Source organism: Macaca thibetana, chromosome 4 (genome assembly GCF_024542745.1).
Source record: "Macaca thibetana thibetana isolate TM-01 chromosome 4, ASM2454274v1, whole genome shotgun sequence".
Taxonomy (NCBI): Eukaryota; Metazoa; Chordata; class Mammalia; order Primates; family Cercopithecidae; genus Macaca; species Macaca thibetana.
Window position 1 is genome coordinate 76,580,097 of NC_065581.1, and position 20,223 is coordinate 76,600,319.

At 37.5% G+C, this 20,223-nt stretch overlaps 1 protein-coding gene and 1 pseudogene across 19 annotated transcripts in view; one reads left to right on the plus strand and one right to left on the minus strand.

The window, feature by feature from the left end:
* The window catches only part of LOC126953903 (ADP/ATP translocase 2-like), a 141,596-nt pseudogene extending 128,748 nt beyond the window's left edge, over positions 1 to 12,848 (plus strand).
* HMGN3 (high mobility group nucleosomal binding domain 3) overlaps positions 1 to 20,223 on the minus strand; it is a 1,231,743-nt gene that overhangs the window by 159,775 nt on the left and 1,051,745 nt on the right. The window lies entirely within an intron of this gene.

Here is a 20,223-nt window from a genome sequence, read left to right on the forward strand (position 1 = left end):
ATGCCTAGTTTGTTGAGGGTTTTTTTTTTATATCATGAAGAGACACTGAATTCTAACAAATGCTCTTTCTGTGTCTATTGAGATGATCATATTGTTTTTATCCTTTAGTCTGTCCCAGTGATGTTTCATGTTTACTGATTTGCATGTGTTAAATCATCCTTATATCCTTGGGATAAATTTCACTTGATTGTGGTGTATTATCTTTTTGATATGTTACTGAATTCAGTTTGCTAGTATTCTGTTGGTGATATTTGCATCTATGTTCATCAGGGATATTGGTTTATAGTTTTCTTTTGTCATTGTGTCCTTGTCTGGTTTTGGTAGCAAGGTAATGCTAGCCTCATAGAATGAGTTAGGGAGAATTCCATCCTCTTGAAATTTTTGGAATACTTTGGGGGAAATTGGTGTTAATTTTTCTTCATACATTTGGTAGAATTCAGCAGTGAAGTCATTTGGTCCTGGGGCTTTTTTGTTGTCGTGGAAGACTTTTTACTACTGATTTAATCTCATTACTTATTAGTATGTTCAGGTTTTCTCTTTCTTCCAGATTCCATCTTAGTAGGTTGCATATATCCAGGAATTTATTCATTTCCTCTAGATTTTCCAGTTTGTTAGCGTATAGTTGTTCATATGATATGTTCATGTCAAAGATCTCTGATGATCTTTTGTATTTCTGTGGAATCAGTTTTAGTATCTCCTTTTCATTCTGATTTTTAAAATTTGGGTCTTCTCTTTTCTTATTAGTCTAGCTAGTGGTTTATCAGTTTTATTTCTCTTTTTGAACAACCAACTTTTTGTTTCATTGGACCTTTATATTGTTTATTTCATCTATATTTTGTTTAATTCTTCTCTGATCTTTATTATTTCTTTTATTCCACTAATTTTGGGTTTGGCTTGTTCTTGCTTTCCTAGTTCCTAAAGTGTTTCATTAGATTGTTTGAAATCTTTCTACTTTTTTGATGTAGGTGTTTGTTTCTATAAACTTCCCTTTTAACATACAGGTTTGGGCTTGTTGTGTTTCCATTTTTATTCGTTTCAATTTTTTAAAATTTTCTTCTCTCGCAGCCCCGGAGTCAAAGCCGGTTGCCCACCCAGTCCCGTCCCGCAGCAGCCTGCCTCCTCTTTTCTTTCAACGTGACAGATGCCACTGTGTCCTTCGCCATGGACTTCCTGGCAGGTGGAGTGGTCGCAGCCATCTTCAAGACGGCGATAGCACCCATCGACCAGGTCAAGCTGTTGCTGCAGCATGCCAGCAAACAGATCACCACAGGTAAGTAATACAAGGGCATTATAGACTGTGTGGTCCATATTCCCAAGGAGCAGGGGAGTCCTGTCCTTCTGGCGCAGTAACCTGGCCAATGTCATCAGATACTTCCACATCCAGGCTCTCAACTTGACCTTCAAAGATAAACACAAGCAGATCTTCCTGGGTGGGGTGGACAAGAGGACCCAGTTTTGACACTACTTTGCAGGGAATCTAGCATCAGGCGGTGCCGCTGGGGCCACATCCTTGTGTTTTGTGTACCCTCTTGATTTTGCCCCTACCCGTCTAGCAGCCGATGTGGGTGAAGCTGGAGCAAAAGGGAATTCCGAGGCCTTGGTGACTGCCTGGTTAAGATATGCAAATCTAATGGGATTAAGGGCCTGTACCAAGGCTTTAACGTGTCTGTGCAGGGTATTACCATCTACTGAGCTGCCTACTTCGGTATCTATGACACTAGAAACGGAATGCTTCCGGATCCCAAGAACACTCACATTGTCCTCAGCTGGATGATCGCACAGACTGCCACTGCCCTTGGTGGGTTGGCTTCCTATCCATTTGACACCGTTTGCCCCCACATGATGATGCAGTCAGGGCGCAAAGGAACTGACTTCATGTACACAGACATGCTTGACTACTAAAGAAGGTTGCTCCTGATGAAGGAGGCAAAGCTTTTCTCAAGGGTGCATGGTCCAGTGTTCTCAGAGGCATGGGTGGTGCTTTCGTGCTTGTCTTGTATGATTAAATCAAGAACCACACATAAGTTATTTCCTAGGATTTCCCCCCGCCGTGAACGGGTGTGTTGTATTATATAACATATGTTGAGCATTCTTGACAGACTCCTGGCCGTCAATTTATCAGTGGCAACTATTTATTCGTTGAAAATGAGAAGCAATAATATTCATCTGACCAGTTTTCTCTTAAAGCCATTTCCATGATGATGATGGTGATGATGACGGGACTCAATTATATTTTTTATTTCAGTCACTCCTGATACATAACAAATTTGGAGAAATAAAAAAAATCTAAAATTTAAAAAAATTCTTCTTAATTTTTTTTTCTTGACCCAGTGGTGGTTCAGGAGAATGTTGTCTAATTTCTGTGTATTTGCAGTTTCCAAAGTTCCTTTTTTAAATTAATTTCCAGTTTTAATTCACTGTAGTCTGAGAAGATAGTTGGTATAAATTTGATCTTTAAAAAAAATTGTTGGACTCATCTTGCGATCAAACATATGACCTGGAGAATGTTTCATGTGCCAAGAAGAAGAATGTATATTCTGTAGTTGTTGAATAAAATGTTCTGTAGGTGTCTGTTAGGTCTATTTGATCTAAAGTGAAATTTAAGTTCACTTTAGATTCAATGTTTATTTGTTAACTTTCTGTGTAGAATATCTGTCTAGTGTTGATGGAGGTTGAAGTCCCCAACTATTATTGCATTGAAGTCTACCTCTCCCTTTGGATAATGTTTGCTTTATACATCCGGGTGCTTCAGTGTTGGGTGCATATGTATTTAGAATCGTTATACTCTCTTGCTGAATCTACCCCTTTATCATTATCTCACTACCGTCCTTGTCTCTTTTTTACTGTTTTGACATAAAGTTTCTGTTATGTGATATAAGCATAGCAACTCCTGCCCACTTTTGGTTTCCATTTGTGTGGAAATTTTTTTTTAATTCCTTTGCTTTCAGTCTATATGTGTCTTTATGGATGGGATGTGTCTATATATGTGTGTCTTTACGAGTATCTATCTTGTAGATAGCATACAATTGGATCATATGTTTTTGGACCCATTCAGCCAGTCTATATTTTATAAGTGGATAATTTAATCTGTTTACATTCAAGGTTATTATTGGTAAGTGAAGGCTTATTCCTGTAGTTTTGTTCATTGTTGTTTTGTATGTCCTTAGTTTCTTTCTTTCTCTTTTATTGCTTGTCATCATAGTTTGGTGGCTTTCTGCAGTGGTAACATGAGTCCTTTCTCTTCCTTGTTTGTGTGTTTCCTCTACCAGTGAGTTTTATATTTATATACTGGAAGTCCTCACCAGAGCAATCAGGCAAGAGAAGAAATAAAAGGTATCCAAATTGGAAAAGAAGAAGTCGAACTGTTTCTTTTTGCAGATGACATGATCTTTTACTTAGAAAAATCTGAAGACTCCACCAAAAAACTCTTAGACTTGATAAGCAAATCAAATAAATTTGCAGGAAACAAAATAAATATACAAAAATCAGTAGCATTTTTATTTATCAATAATGAAATAGCTAAAAAGAGACCAAGAAGGCAATCTCATTTGCAATAGTTTAAAAATACCTAAAAATAAATTTAACCAAGGGGGTAAAAGATCTCTGCAAGGAAAACAACAAAACACTGATGAAAGGAATTGAAGACAGCTGAGTGTGATTGCTCATGCATGTAATCCCAACACTTTGGGAGGCTGAGGTGGGAGGATCTCTTGAGTCCAGGAGTTCAAGACCAGCCTAGAAAACATAGCAAAAGCCTCTCTCTCTCTAAAAAAAAAAAAAAAAAAAAAAAAAAAAATGTTGGGTATGGTGACACATGTCTATATAGACCTAGCCACTTGGGAGGTTAAGGCAGGAGAATTGCTTGAGCCCAGGAGTTTGAGGTTACAATGAGCTATGATCACACCACTGCACTGGAGCCTGAATGACACAGTGAGACCCTGTCTCTAAAGAAAAGAAGAGAAAAGAAATTGAAGATGACACAAACAAATGGAAAGACATCCCGTGCTCTTGAATTGGAAGAATTATTATTAAAATGACCATACTACTGAAGGCAATCTACATATTCAACACAATTCTTATCAAAATACCAATGTCGTTTTTCACAGAAAGAAAAAAAAATCCTAAAATTTGTATGGAACCAAAAAAGACCCCGAGTAGCCAATGCAATTATGAACAAAGAGAACAAACCTGGAGGTGTCACACTAACTGACTTCAAAATATGTTACAAGGCTATAGTAACCAAATTAGCATGGTATTGGTATTAAAAACAGACACATAGACCAATGGAACAGCATACAGAACCCAGAAACAAATCCAGGTATTTACAGCCAACTATTTTCAACAAAGGTGCCAAGAACATACCCTGGAGAAAGGACATCCTCTTCAATAAATAGTGCTGGGAAAACTGGATACCCATAAGCAAAAGAATGAACTAGACCTCTATCTCTCACCATATAAAAAAATCAACTCAAAATGTATTAAAGGCCTAAACATAACACCTGAAAATAAAATATTACTAGGAGAAAACAATACTTCAAGATATTGGTCTATGCAAAGATTTTGTGACTAAGATCTCAAAAGCACAGGAAACAAAACCTAAGGTAGACAGATGGGACTATAATACACTAAAATGATTCTGCACAACAAAAGAAATCATAACCAGAGTGACAAGACAACCTGTTGAATGGGAGCAAATATTTGCAAACTATTCATCTGACAAGGAACTAATACCCAAAAAAGAAAACAAACTAAAACAACTCAACAGCAAGAAAGCATGTAATCCCATTAAAAAGTGGACAAAATACATGAAAAGATATTTCTCAAAAGAAGACATACATATATGTCTTCATAGATGTATGACATACATATATGTCAACAGGTATATTAAAAAGTTCAATATTACTAATCTAATCTTACCCTAGTTTGAATGGCTATTAGTATTAAAAAGACAAAAAATAACAGATGCTGATGAAGATGTAGAGGGAAAAAAGAACTTTTATACACTGTTGGTGGGAATGTAAATTAGTACAACCACTATGAAATATAGTATAGGAATTTCTTTAAAAACTAAAAATAGAACTACCATACAATCCAGCAATCCCATTACTGGGTATTTATCTAAAGGAAAGGAAATCAGTATATCAAAGAGATATCTGTACCCTCATGTTTACTGCAGTATAATTCACAATAGCAAAGATATGGAATCAACCTAAGTGTCTAACATGAGATAATGAATACAGAAAATGTGGTATATACCCACACTGGAGTACTATTTGACTAGAAAAAGGATGAAATTCTATAATTTGCAGCAATGTGGACAGAACTAGGGATCACTATGTTAAGTGAAATAAGCCAGGCACAGTAAGACAAAGATTGCATATTCTCATTCATATACTGGAGCTAAAAAAGTTGATCTTATAGAGGTAAAGAGTAGAATGATAGCTACCAGAGGCTGAGAAGAGTGTGTGGGAAGCGCATGAGGAGAGGCTGGTTAAGGATAGAAACAGTTAGACAGAATGAATATTTATTATCAGAGTAGGATGACTATAGTTAATAATGTATCATATGTTTCAAAATAGCTAGAAGAGAGAATTTGAAATGTTCCCAACATGTAGAAATGATAACTACTTGAGGTGATGGATTCTCTAAATGCCCTGACTTGATTGTTATACATTCTGTGCATGTAAGAAAATGTCACATGTGCCCCATAAAAATACACAAATATTTTGTATCAATAAAAAATATTTCAATTAGTTGGTTACATTTAAAACTTGGGAGAAATTCTGGGTATTTTAACTCTCTGGAATCATCCAGATGTTCTCACAACACTGGGCCTCAGTCTTACAAGGTGGCAATTGGCTGGAACTGTGTAATTGCCATTCTCTTTAGAATGGCATGTTCTCTCCAATTTACTAGAGTCACATCTTATGAGCGTGACAATGATCGTATCAGTTTCCACTTTTATCATAGTTGTGCTGTTATTTTTCTGTATTCTGTGACTCCATGTCTGTAGCAAAAGTGGAAAATGACAAAGAGACTGCAAAGACAGTATAATTCAAGAAAAGTAGGAGAGAGCAAAGTTGTTTTCAAAGAAACTAAATAAGTATACAAAAATCAGTAGTGTTTCTGTTTATCAATAATGTAATAGCTGACAGAGAAATCAAGAAGGCACTCTTCATTTACAGTAACTTAAAAAATACCTAAGAATAAATTTAACCAAGCAGGTGAAAGATTTCTACAAGGAAAACAATTGGAGACAACTCTTACATGTTTAATACGCAAAGTATGTCTTTGTCAAAAGGATGCAACTGAAGTCATCATTATGAACAAACTACAGAAAGATAATGCATGATGAGAACTTAATGAGCTGAGAGAAACAACAGAAATTTCAATAGTGTTCTATTTTAGAAGCAAATCAAATAAGTAATGCTACCATGAAAAGTAATTATTAGTTTTTTTTTTAATGCAAGGGAGATTATAATTTTTTTAAAATTTATGTTTTGATTATTTTCTTTTTAGAAAGAATTGTTTCTTTGGCAAGAAATAATCTACCACACTTTTTAAACCAGACTCAGTTTTCAGAATTGGAAAGTACAGGAATTCCCCAGTTGCAGAGTTGAAGACCTAATTCCAAAGAAAGTTCTCTAACTGCAAACTTTTTAAAAATAAACAAATGTTTTTCACTTTGTTTTTCCAATTAATACTGATAGAATGAATGAATGAAGTTATCAAATAAACCAAGTAGCATTATAATATGATACTGATAGCAAAATATGATTGATTTCTTCAATGTCTTGAAAGTGGTTACTCTAAACATAAAAGCAAACTACGTATATTGAAAACATGTGTTCGCCGTTATGAGCTAAAATAAAACAAAATATTTTCTCATTTAAGGGATTCAAGGACAAATTCTGTATGTCTATTTTAAAGAGAAATTCAAAGTCCAGTACATGTTATATAGAAAAAAGATATTAGTTTTCTAATTATAAATCAGAAGAATTGGAGTTGAAAATTTTCAGTTAATCTTTTTATTTTGAATTTAATATATAATCCCAAATATCATATCTGCTTACATTATGCCATGCACTTCTAATTTAGTTCTAATTTAGTAAAAATAAAGACTGTGTGATTCTATTTCTGAAAGTTAAATGTTCTCATACTTGGGCTTCTGCATACATTTACATTACCTACTTTGACCCTCAAAGCTGTTGAACTGTGAACACCTGCACCAAGAAAAGTGTTCAAGGATCTTCATGTTTCTTCATGATCCAGTCCAGATTATCAAGATGGGAGAATGCATGGGAACTATGAGCAGACACTCAGAAATAGAGACATATTTTGCTGAAGAAAGGAGGGCAGAATGGGGCCACCAGGATACTCAGCTGATGAAGAAGGTGGTGGCTCAACGTTGATATTAGTCAGGAGGATGCAAGCTCAGCATGAAAATGTTTGAGGTGGTGGAGGAGGTAACTGAGGGTGGCAGGAGAACACTCTCAACTTTTTTTTTGCTTGCTTGTTGGTAGCTCATGGCTGTGCAAGCTCAGCACAGGCCCCTTACTGAGGATCCTTCCACACTTAACTCCCACAGCAGCCCCTCTCCTGGACCCCTACTTCTGCAGGGGGCAGTATCTAGTTCTGGCAGAGAGGTAGAAATGTTTCTTGTGTTCTGAATGGCTAATTATATATCAGTGTTTACAAGGGAAACGTCCCTACTTCTAACCCCTGCAGCACTTGGCCTGTGCTCTGAAACATGTACTTTGACTACCCCTTTATCTTAGCATGAAGAACTGGCACTGCATTTATTAGTCATAAAGTTATTCATTCAATTTTAAATCCATCTATGGTGTTCAACTCCATAACCTCCTGTGGCAGTGGGTTTCACAAGTTGGCTATATGTGGCACAAAGTAATAGTTTCTTCAATAGTTTCTTGCTCTAATTTTATTAGCCATCAATTCCACCATATGACATTTTGTTCTTCAGTGACATTTTGGAACATTCAGTTCTTTGGTTGAGAGTACAAACAAAACCCTCCCTCAGGCTCTCAGGCACTAAATAATCACCACTTGCCATTTTCCCTTTAAATATGTTAGCCTGGTTTGATTGACTCGGAGAAAAATCTTAAATTCTTTTTTCTAATTTGCCATCATTGTATTTGAATTTTAGTCTTCTCTACTAGCCTTTCTTGGGAGTCATTTCAAATGACTATTTATTACTAGGTATATTCATAAAGTGGCCTATTTGGTAGGATTAGGATTAATTTGTGTGAACAGTGTGCTCCTCAAAAAGTATCAAGTGTCTTCTAATTACAATGACTCACAATAAATTGTCTGTGGCCATCACTTCATCCAGGGAGTAGGTGACAGGATGAATAACATGATTTTAGAGCAATTGAATTGGTTCTGTGGCTGCCACCTCCCTCACTATCAATTCTCCCACTCACTCTGATTTATGAAAATTTTCTACTGAGGTTCAGTTACTTTGATCCCTATTTCAACTAAAACTCCCTCAAAGAGAGGTGTTATTTAAGCTACTGTCAGCCATTTTCTCCAGGACACAAATTATGATGATGTATGACGTCTCTTATTTTTTAAACCAGTGGTTTTCAAATCTTGTCCTGTAGAACCCTAGAGTTCCCAGAGTATCATAGGAATCATAGCAGATTAAGAAGAATCAGATGGGCTAGGTTACAATCAGAGCAACTCTGCTGGTACTGTCACAGGATCCTTAAGTGTGGCTTTTCCAGCCAGAAACCTCTGTGGCCAGTGGCACCTTTGCCTGAGTTTGGACCCGCTGGGCTCGTTCCACCCACCTGGCCTGGCAGGCTGAGTTCAGTTTGTGCTACTGGCCTGGATCCTACACCTTCCAAGGCCGAGCCAGGCATGGAGAAGCAAAGGGTGTGTGAGCGAGTGAGCATGGGCCACTGCTCACAGCCAGGCATGCCGACTGCTGTGACAGGGCAGGCAGCTCCAGGTGTCAGCACAGGCACCAGCTCAGGGGGCCAGCTCTGTGAAAGACTGTGGCTAGATCAGATGTAAGGCAAGCAGCTTCTGATGTGGGTACACATCTGGGCAAGGGAAATGAGTTTGTGTCCGGAAGCTTGAAGACACCAGGAACTGCAGACCCCTAAAGAGGGTGTCACAGCCCTCGCTTGGGGAGCCCCTAGGTGTGGGCTCCCCAAAGAACTGTAGCTCTTCTCTCGTTCTCTTCATCTCAATGCCTGCAACATGGTGAATGCGGGGTGTGTTTCTGCCCTGTTTGTGTTAGCTCTTTCAGTCCCATTCAACAGGTCCAAAGTTCTTGTCCTGCCTCCAGGAAGAATGTGGTACCTGGACAGCTGGAGGGGGAGCACAGCAGAGAGGAGCTCCACTGAGTGATGGAATAGCTCTCAGGAGACTCAAAGTTGGTAGCTCCTTTCTGCAAGCTGATCATCCTGATGAGTGTCCAGCTCTCAGTGGAGAGGAGGCCCGTAGAGGGTAGCTCTTTTCCTCAGGCAGATCATCCTGGTGAGTATTCAGCTCTTGGTGGAGAGCTATCCACCTGGAGTGGATAGCTGTTTTCTGCAGGAAGATCATCCTGATGAGTGTCCAGCTTTCAGCAGAGAGTAGACTCATAGTGGGTAGTTCCTTTCTGCAGGCAGGTCATCCCAATGAGTGTGAGTCTGGCTGAGTCTGGAGTTTTTATGTGCTCAGAATGGAGGCAGTGTGTGCTGATTGGTCCATGGGCAGCCATAAGCAGGCCTGGAAAAAGCACTGTCCAATTGGCTGAGTGGTCATCAAAGAAGATCTCACTCCTGGCCATGGACTTTGCCCAGAACTGGCAGACCAGCCTCCATGCTGGGGCTTCAACATGCCATCTCCAGCACACAAGATGTCCTTTAACATGCCATCTCCAGCATGCAGGATGTCCATGCCAAGAGGTGCCCTCAGCCGCCCTCCCCACTCCTTACTCCTCTCCCACACTCCTCAGCACCCAAAGTCCAGAGGGGCCAAGATGGCAGGGGGTTGGTGTGTCAACACCACCCTGAGTGTGGGCACAGCTGGCCAAGTTGTGACAGTGCCTGAGGTTGGCCACAACTTTGCTCCATCCCAAGCAGGCACCAGGAGTTGGGAGAGACCAGGGAGCAGGGCACTTTCAAACTTGCAGGGGCATGGGGCTTCCCAGTCCCTGAGAGCCCCAGGAATGCGGGGGCCTGGAGCCATGGCTAGGCAGCTAAAGCTGTACCTAGGAGTATGGGGCTCCCGCCCTGCCAACTCGGTACGGGGCAGGCCTCCCTCCTGATCCTGCCCCCGCCAGCTCCACAAAGCACACAGCCATTGCTATGCCCTCTCTGCTGCAGCAGGTGTCTCTGCAGCAGCTGCTCCAGATGGACCACCACCACCATCAGTACCTACTGTAGATATTTAGCTTCTGTATTGAAATTTTTATGTAATAAGAGTCTTACATTCTTGATATTATTTTTGCATCTCTGTTTTAAGTGCTCAGGTTAGTCCCTTTTGCATGAGGCCAAGAGTGAGCCTCCAATACTTTTATATCATTTTCACTTAGTTAACTCTCCCATGTTCTACATTTCCCCGTTTCACCCTGGCTTCTGATGGGCTTTCTTCCCAGCCCATGCCTTTGCTTCCCCACTGGATTACAATCCAGAGCCTCTCCTGCCGCCTATAGAATTGTCATCCTTGCTCCACTGATAAGAAAAAAAGAAGAAGAACTGAGACTAGGAAGAGCAACAAAGAATAGCTATGCATATGCTTCTACCATTTCCTTCTTTCCTAAAATATAGTATATATAGAACATCATTACCCTTAGGAGCTTTGGAATGGATTCCTCAACAAGTGAGAACTATCTGTTATAGCATGAAATCAAACAGGTTAAGAGACCTGGAGAGCTGGAGCTACATAAAAACATATTAATCAATCTAAAGTCACTTGCCACTAGTAAGCATTAAAAATATATATATTTAGGAATAATGAAAAATTGGGTATAAATTGGAATAATTTAGATGTAGTCAAAATAAAAAGTGAAGAAATTAATTATTAGACTGGTGGAGGGAAGCTAATTTTTAGCTTTGAAGGAATTGAGTTAAAAAGTCACATAAAAACTTAGAGATTTAATTCTACAAATTAAACATTTCTAAAAAGTGAAAAAACAAAATTAAAAAGAAGTCCACAAACTGGGAAAAAATATTATATAAATTTGACTAAGGATCAATTATATGATATAGGTAACTATTCTATCAAATCTAATTATCAACAATAGAAATCAACTCTAGATGATTTATTTTTAAAAAAGAAGAATTTTTTGAATTAAATTATGTGATGCACCTTGTAAAACTAAAGACAAAAATATCAGTTCTTGGTATGAATGAGAACCAAGGGAAATTTCATGTAAACATGAGAAACTCTAATGGCTGAGCAGACTTTCAGAAAGCTATGGGCATCTTGATGTGGCTTTCATCCTTTTCTATTTTTGTTTCATTATTTTCAGGATTCAAGCACCAGGGAGTGTTTAATTGGCCAGGGAGTGGGCACATGTCTGATGCTGTGTATTCTGCAGCAGAAGAGGGATAATTCCCAAAGGAAAATCCATGTATAAAAGAGAAAGGACTCTGAGTAGGCAAAAGAAGGAGATGTCCATGATAGGTCTCATTCAAATTTTTAGAAAAACATTCAGAAAAAAAGGTAATCAATAAATGGACAGAGGACATGAACTGATAATTATAGAAGATGCAATATAAATTAATATAGATAAGGAAAATGTTGAGATTTTAAAAAGTAAAAGCTATGCCAAAACAAAGCAAACATGAAAAGTAGAAAACAAATAAGCAAAAAATCAAAGAACTTTTTATTGACCATGAAAGAATAACACTCTTCAAAAGTTAAACAGAATTGCCATATGATCCAATGATTCCACTTCTCCACATATACCCCAAAGATTGAAAAGTAGGGACTCAAATACTCATATACCAACGTTCATAGCTGCATTATTCATGATAACCAAAAGGTGGAAAAGAACCCAAATAATCATGGATCAATGAATGGATAAACAGAATGTAAATACATACAATGGGGTTTTACTCAGCCTTAAAAAGGAATGAAATTCTGATATATGCTACGACATGGATGAATCTTAAAACCATATTGCTAGGTGAAATAAACCAGTCACAGAAAGACAAATATGGTATGATTCCACTTACATGAAGTACCTACAATAGGTTTCATAGAGACAGAAAATAGAATAGAGGTTACCAGGGGTTGAGAAGGGGAAAATGAGGAGACATGATTTAATAGATACAGTGTTTCTGTTTGGGGTGATGGAAAAGCTCTGGAAGTGGATGGTAGGGATGGTTGCACAATATTATGAATGTACTCAATGCCAACAATTTAAAAATTGTTAAAAGGGTAAATTTTATGTTGTATATGTTGTACCACAATGTTTTAAAAAGTGAATGACACTTGCTATACTTGCTGCTTAGGATAAAGCTGTGTTTCACTAATGCATTTATACTGAGAGTGACAACGAAAAGTGAAATAATACATTTTAGAAAGCAATATAATAATAATTTTCCTCAGAACCCACAAAACGTTTCTATCTTTTAACTTAGTTATCCTATTTGTAAGGAAATAATCTGAAAGTAGAAAAAGACTATTTGCATGAATCATAGCAGTACCAAAAAATAATAAAGAAATAGAATACAAGCCTAAACATGCAAAATGATGGAAAATTTGTCACACTAACTCAATGAAACATTATGCAACCATTAAAAATTATAATGATTACATGATACTTTTTATGATATATCAGCAAGCAAAAAGAATTACAAAATGGCATTATGCTATGATTAATTCAACATTCATGAATGAAAAGTTTTATAGTAAATTAAGAGAATTATTACTAATATTTTCCTTTTAATTTTTTCTTAACTTTTGTCATTTTACCTAGATAATAAAAAGTGATAATGTTTAGCATTAAACAAAATTTAAATAAACTAAATATTTGAAATGTATTATGCTACAAAAGATAGAAAAGTGATATAATTTTAAATACTTCTAGTAGAAATTTTATGGGATATTTGAAAAAATCTAATTCCCTATTATCATTTCTATTGTAAAACTAAAGGTACTTAAATAACACCTATATGTCAGCTATAAATAATAGAAATCAACCTCTAAAAACCTTACTTATAAAACCACACATATTCTTTTAGGTCTAGCAGAAGCCTGGGACTTGTATAATGTAGTTGTATTGTGAAATGCCCATTTTACAGAGCAATGGAAAGGAAAAATAAATTGTGAGATGAAGTGGATAAAGATTTTACAGATGATATTAGCAAAAGGAAGACAGGATAATAAAATAGAATATCTCAAGGAGGTTCTCAGATGCAAAAATCTTCCAAGAAGACATTTCCCATAGAAGTGGCAGAAATGAATAGCAGTGTGCTAAAAAGCCTCAATATAATTACATATAGAATCAGAATAATCACATATAATATCAAATAGCCTTGCCTCTAATGTATAAGGGATGTAAAACAGTGGAGAAAATATGTGTAAAGATTTTTTAAATGAGAAAATAATTTGAAATTAAAAAAAGAAAACTGAGAACAAAGACAGTGACAACTTCACAACCAGAAAATTCTTCATTTGTATAACACCAATGTTTCCAATATAGTTGGTATCTTCCCCAGATACAAAAAAATTTCTAAACTCTGTGGCATCAGAAGGGATCTTCGACAACACATAATACAATTTTATTTTCTAGTTGGGTATGCTAAAGTTTAGAAAAGACACACCCAAGAAACATAGGAAAGCAAGGAAAGACAGAGCCTGTCCATGGGTCTCCCTGGCTCTGTGGTGCCCCACGTTGTGTGCGGATTGCCTCATGTTTTTATGTCTATAGTGGCACCAAAGGATTGGGCTGCAACATTGTGCATGTCCCAATACATCCTTTATCTAATGCCTCTGCTTTCTCCCAGGTCCTCTTTGTCCATTTATCTCCAAGGATATAAATTACTCCATTCTTTCACTATTTTTTTTTTTTTTTTTTTTTTTTTGAGACGGAGTCTCACTGTGTCGCCCAGGCTGGAGTGCAGTGGCAAGATCTCTGCTCACTGCAAGCTCCGCCTCCCAGGTTCACGCCATTCTCCTGCCTCAGCCTCCCGAGTAGCTAGGACTATAGGCACCCGCCACCACGCCCTGCTAATTTTTTGTATTTTTAGTAGAGACGGGGTTTCACCTTATTAGCCAGGATGGTCTCGATCTCCTGACCTCGTGATCCGCCCACCTTGGCCTTCCAAATCGCTGGGATTACAGGCGTGAGCCACCGCGCCCGGCCCATTCTTTCACTATTAAAGGCTCTCTGTTCCATGGATACTCCATACCAGTATTACTTAAAGCTTATTATATATTACTGTACAATCACTTAAGACATGGGATTCTTCCCGGTAGTGTTCGGTATATTTCACAACTGAGATATAACACATGAAATCAGCAATAATACAAAAAGATAAACTATCCAGGGCTAAATCAGAGGTCAATATCCCACTCTAGATAGACAGAGGAAGAAATCCGTATTTTGCACAGGATTTGGAAAAACTTCATTAAAGAGACAGGACAGGAAAAAATAAAACAGTGTTTGTCAAAGCAGGATCTGAGAATCATCTGCAATTGAACCATTGGGAAAATTGATTTCAACATGTAAAATCAGGAGTCAGTATTTTTAACAAGATCCAGGTGATTTTTATGCATGGAAAGGTTTGGGAGCCACTTTCAAGCAGTTGGGAGTTTGTGCATGAACTGCTGCAGGAAGCAGCACGATGTGTTCTGGAACTGTCCATGGAGGCAGAGCCTTCAAATCACACAATATGGGAACTAATGTAAAAAGATACCTCAGCAGGAAGCTACGAGGCAGAATAAACTTTAACTCTATGAACTGAAGAAAATAATCATGCCATTTAACCTTGGGTCACTACTGATAGGAAATCAAGTGTGCACGAGCGAAAAGAATCCAGGTTGGGTTCTGTGAAATGATGAGTTCAGATGACACATTTAGGGGTGTTTCTTAGACTTAAACAGGGAATTTTAAAAACTTCTTCAGGCACAACTCTTAGTTCAAATGATTTACTGTTAGAGAAAAAAGACCAAATGATTTAGTAACTAGATTTAGGATTTCCTGTGGTTTTTGCTTTACAAGCGAGCTTTAAAAAAACTACTTCCTCTTTCATTTTACAGCTTTGCTTAATAAATTGTATTAATACATCTGGGCTTCTAGTGGAAATGATTCTGTTATAGTATCATTGTAGCAGTTCATCTGAAAAATAATAAATATATAAGTTTGAATCAGTCGCTTCAATAGTGAGGGTCTATGTGGGATCTCTTTTGGGTAAAACCCCTAGCCCACTGCTCCATCCCAAGTAGGCTTTCCTATGCCCTCCAGGTTTCAGGCATGTGGTGGATTCCCTCCCTTCTCTCCAGCTGCTCTCACTCTAAAGACTGTATATGTGATTAGGATACAATCTCCTTAGCTTTCTCATTTTTCTTTGACCCAGAATTGAAGAATCATATACCCTGTTTATTTTAGAATTTTGCACTAAATACTATATGAAGTAGGGGGTGGGGGATAAAAGCAATGAATGATGAGATGCTGATGAAATGGGAGGAATTCCCTTATCCCCCTCACAGGGCACGTGACACGGGTGTGGCTCGCTTCTTCCCTACCCCACTGCTGAAACCCCTAGGGGGAACACGAAGACAGGCTGGTCGTGGAGAGTGTTTTTGGGTTACGAACACATGGCAGCATCTAGGGTCGAGTTGTTTACAGCTCCCAAAGCCCCGGTGGGCGTGTGTTATAGTGTGCTCTTTCAGCTTTGCCATCTGCAGGTGGCTTGTGTTAATCAGCTCAATCAGACGCTTTGCCTTATCCTGAGGACAGAGGGCTTTCCGTATACCAGGTTCTTGCCCTAGTGTACCAGAAAAATTGGATCCCACATGGGCTTGAAGGATGGGTTGGGTGCAAGGTTTTATTGAGTGGTGGAGGTAGCTCTCAGTGAGCCAGAAGGGGAATGGAATGGGAAGTGGCCAGACTCTCCTCTGATAACCCCTGACTGAATTTCAGGTCATCCTGCTGTCAGTGGCCTGCCAGTGTCTGCTGGTGTCTGTTGGTGTCTTCTTCTGCTTCTCTGCTCCTCTCAACATCCAGCTGCTTGTGTGTGTGCCTGCTACGGTCCGGGGTTTTTATGGGCACAGGATGGGGGGCGTGGCAGACCAAAAGGCAACTTTTTCAGTGTGAAAACAGAAATGCCTGTCCTCATTTGGGTCTGTGGGCACAGGCCTGAGGGTGGAGCCCTCGACAGGGACCCCACTCTTCTCTACCCAGCACTTCACTACCCGTCTCCTATATCACTGACAGCTTTAAGACCTCTCCAAAAGCTCTCACAATGATTACCTTGTCGTATCCTATGCTGTATGTGGGGAAGCTCTCCTTTTCCTGACTTCTTCATGAACTGCATCTTTGCATTATTCTGATGAAGTCTCTGTATGATTATTTTCTGCATTTTTAACACTTTTGGACATAAGGCTAAAACGAAGGGTCCTTCTCCCCTTCTTCACAGGCACAATTCTCATTCCCATGGGGCTCTCTTTCCAGGTAGATATTCTGAAGATTCAGGGGTGGACAATAGGTGGGAACTCATAGGGCATCCTGTTTCCCTATTTCTCTCCTGCAGCCTCCTCACCAACCTTAAGTCTCTTGTCCTCCAGGCCTATGTAACCAAGTGTGAATTTGGTCACATCTCAACATTGATCACTCATACTTTTTGGTACTATGGAAATTTCTAGTACCTCGGGGCTCATGAGAGACATTTTCATTCTGATCATGAAGAGATGATATTTTTCTCTTCAGGGATAATTTCAGTTCCTGTAAATTATGCCTTTCTGTTGTTCTAGTCGCATTTTCTTTACCAACCCTGCCTCCAAGTCTCATCTTGCTCCTGAAATGTTGACCCTGTAACAGTTCCACAGGCTTCCCTCCTTAATAATACAGATAGTTACTAAAACTCTATTCTGGGACTTGAAGAAAGACAAATGGCAAGTACACCTGCAATTCTCTTCACCTAGAGTTCTTCTAACTCCCTCTTCAATTATCATCTCACTGTGTGCATTTACCACTCTACTTGTACACAATGAATACAGTTTTATTTCATACAGCACAGATTTGACTGTGTGGCAGGAATATTAAAGTTTCCGTTGTCATTCATTAATTGAAAACCCTATATCTATTTCCTTGGAGCACCTGCCCAGTGCTACATAAAAGGGGAGCAGGCAGCAAACACTCTTGGTATGAGAGGAGTTTTTGCTGCTGTATATATTGTGTTTTTCTAATACTGCTACACGTGATTATTAAGTTCTGTGTGGGGTTTGTATTTACTTTCCACATGCCCTTAAATTCTTGAGGGAATTATAACTTTACTAAATACCACCCAAATGGAACAAAGAAGCCAAATGGTTCTCTAGAACACAGCTAGAGAAGAAAGGAGTATAGAAACGTATTTTCCTCATTGTAGAGTACATAGTTTTCCTAAATGATGGCAAATGTTTCCAGAAATCTAGCCAAAAATCACTTAGATAGGAAATCATATTAGTAATTGTAATAGCAGTTTGGAGCACCAAAAGTTAAAATTTAGGGATAAATATCTAAATGCACGGTAACAGAAGTTAATTTAGAAATATACAATTAATATGGATACAAATATGATTAATAAGAATCTCTATATGTATATTTGAGGAAACAACTTGAAATTTTAAAGTATCTTTTATTTTAAAATCCATAAAATTTTGAAGTTTTACCAGAATACCAAATATTTGCATTGTTAGTTGCTGCCTTAATTGAGGAGACTGTTTCAAAAGTTTTAGATTTCCATTCTAGTCAAAAATCTCTGGTAGAGATTTTTTTTTTTCTCTACCAGTCCAGTTTTCTTTTTTTATAAAGAGATAAATAATTTCAAATATTCAAATAATTCAATTTTTGTCTTTACATTTAATGAGGTTTAATAAAGTACTATATTGAAAATCACATAATTTTTAAATTGTGGTACTATACACATAACATAAAATTTACCATCTCAACCATTTTTAAGTATATGGCTCGTTAGTGTTAAGCATAGTTGCATTGTTGAGCAACTAATTATCTCCAGAAATTTCTCATCTTGCAAAACTGGAACTCTATAGTCGTTAAACAACCCCTCCCCATTCCTCATGCCCCCTCAGTCCCTGGCAACTGCCATTCTACTTTCTGCCTCTGAGTTTTATGAGTACTCTAGGTACTTCATGTAAGTGAAATCATTAGTTCAAATAATTGCACTTTCATGAACTATAAACAATGTATTGCATGATAAATCAAGTCTCATAAACACAGTATAACCAAAATCATATAAATCTTTTTAACAGATCTATGTTGGTATATCAAAAACTCTATAAAATAGATATTTACTTGAATTTTACCTGTTAACTTCTGAAATAGAAGCTTTTTAAAATAAAGTTTTGAAGAAACTTCAAGAAGCTCTAATGAGGTAGAGAAGAAAACTAAAGAAAAATAGACTCCATTGTGAAAATGACAAGGTAAAACAACCCCCAGGGAAGAAGCAAAAATCTTTGGCACTAAAACACCTTCCGTGGAACATTTGTCTCAAAAGCTGTTTCCTGTAAAAAAAAAAAAAAAAAAAAAGTTTCTGTGATCATAAAAGTTCTGGAAAGTGCACAATATATCTCTTTTAAGGAAATTAAAATTATGCATTAGCCTACTAAATATTCTCAGAAGTTCTTAATAATTTTTTCCTATGTTTGACAGAGGTGTTTCCCAAACTTATTTGACCTCTTTACCCTTTTTTCCCCCTCATAAAACCTGAAAACTCTGTGGAGGAAAAAGGATGGCCTCTAAATCATGATATGGCTTCAGCTATGTCTCAGCCCTTGAAAGACTGTTTATAGACTTGGAGTCTTAATTAGACACTCAAACCTCCCTTCTTCATTCCATATTTTCATATTTACTTTTGGATAGAGATTGCTGTATGCTGCATAAATGCTGTCACCAAGACACTACTTACAGTAAATGTCAAGTTGATTAAACTTTCATTTGAAGGAATAGTAAAGCAAGTCTGACAATACACATTTCACTTAACTTGGGCTTTGAAACTACTGCATAAATCCCAGGGGGCAGATCTATGATCCTCCAGGCTAAAATAATAACTGTTTAGCTATTATGCCTCCACTATATGTGAGCTATAAGCCCATCTCACATGATAAGAGGAACAAATGTCTCGCTGCAAACTGCTTTTAAAGTACTAGAATAAGAGCAGCAAAGACAGGTAAATGAGAACATTTCTATGCACATGCCACATTAATATTGCATTGAAAAGCTGAGTCTGTGTGGACTGTATTTAGAGATACAAACAATGGTTACTGAAAAGACTACATAAAGTACAAGATGAATTACTGTTACTACACAAAAGCCTCTGAGATTATGCATGCAATCAGAATAGTAAAGGCTTGGGTAATAACTAGGAAATGACTGATTTTTCCACTGGAGACACTTCGTTAATTATTTCAAGGCTCTATAGGCAATTTTAACACCTTGTGAGGCTGTCATTATGATCCATTTACAATAACGGCAATTTCTCTCTGAATATTTGACAGTGCATAAATTAACTCCTTCCTTATGATATATGTTTTCCACAATTATATCTGGATATTTGAATGCATGTCTTACCTCTTTTACTAAAGTTAAGCTCCTTGAAGGCAGCAGTGATATGTAAATCAGTTTGGTACGGCCTTCAGAAATGGACCCAGTATTTAGTACAATTTTAACACATTTTGGGGAATTAAATTGTGTAACTAGCCCTTTTCAGTATTTTTTAGTGTCAATGTTTTTAATAGAAAGAACTATTTGCCCACTGACTATCACTGAAGAAGTTTCAAAAGGCTAAATTCTTCTCTTGTTTGAAAAAAGTGATGATATGCACAAATTAAGGGCCCAATACGTATTTGGTATGTATTTTGATTTGATCTGATTCCTTAAAGAAAATAAAATATTAAAATGTGAATTTATCCACTGCAAAGTAAAAAAAAAAAAAAAAAAAAAAAAAAAGACAGGAAAAGGAGAGCGACATATTTGGGTAAAATGCTCTTTATTAATTAAATATTAGATTTAGAATGTTGTTTGCATTACTAATCATC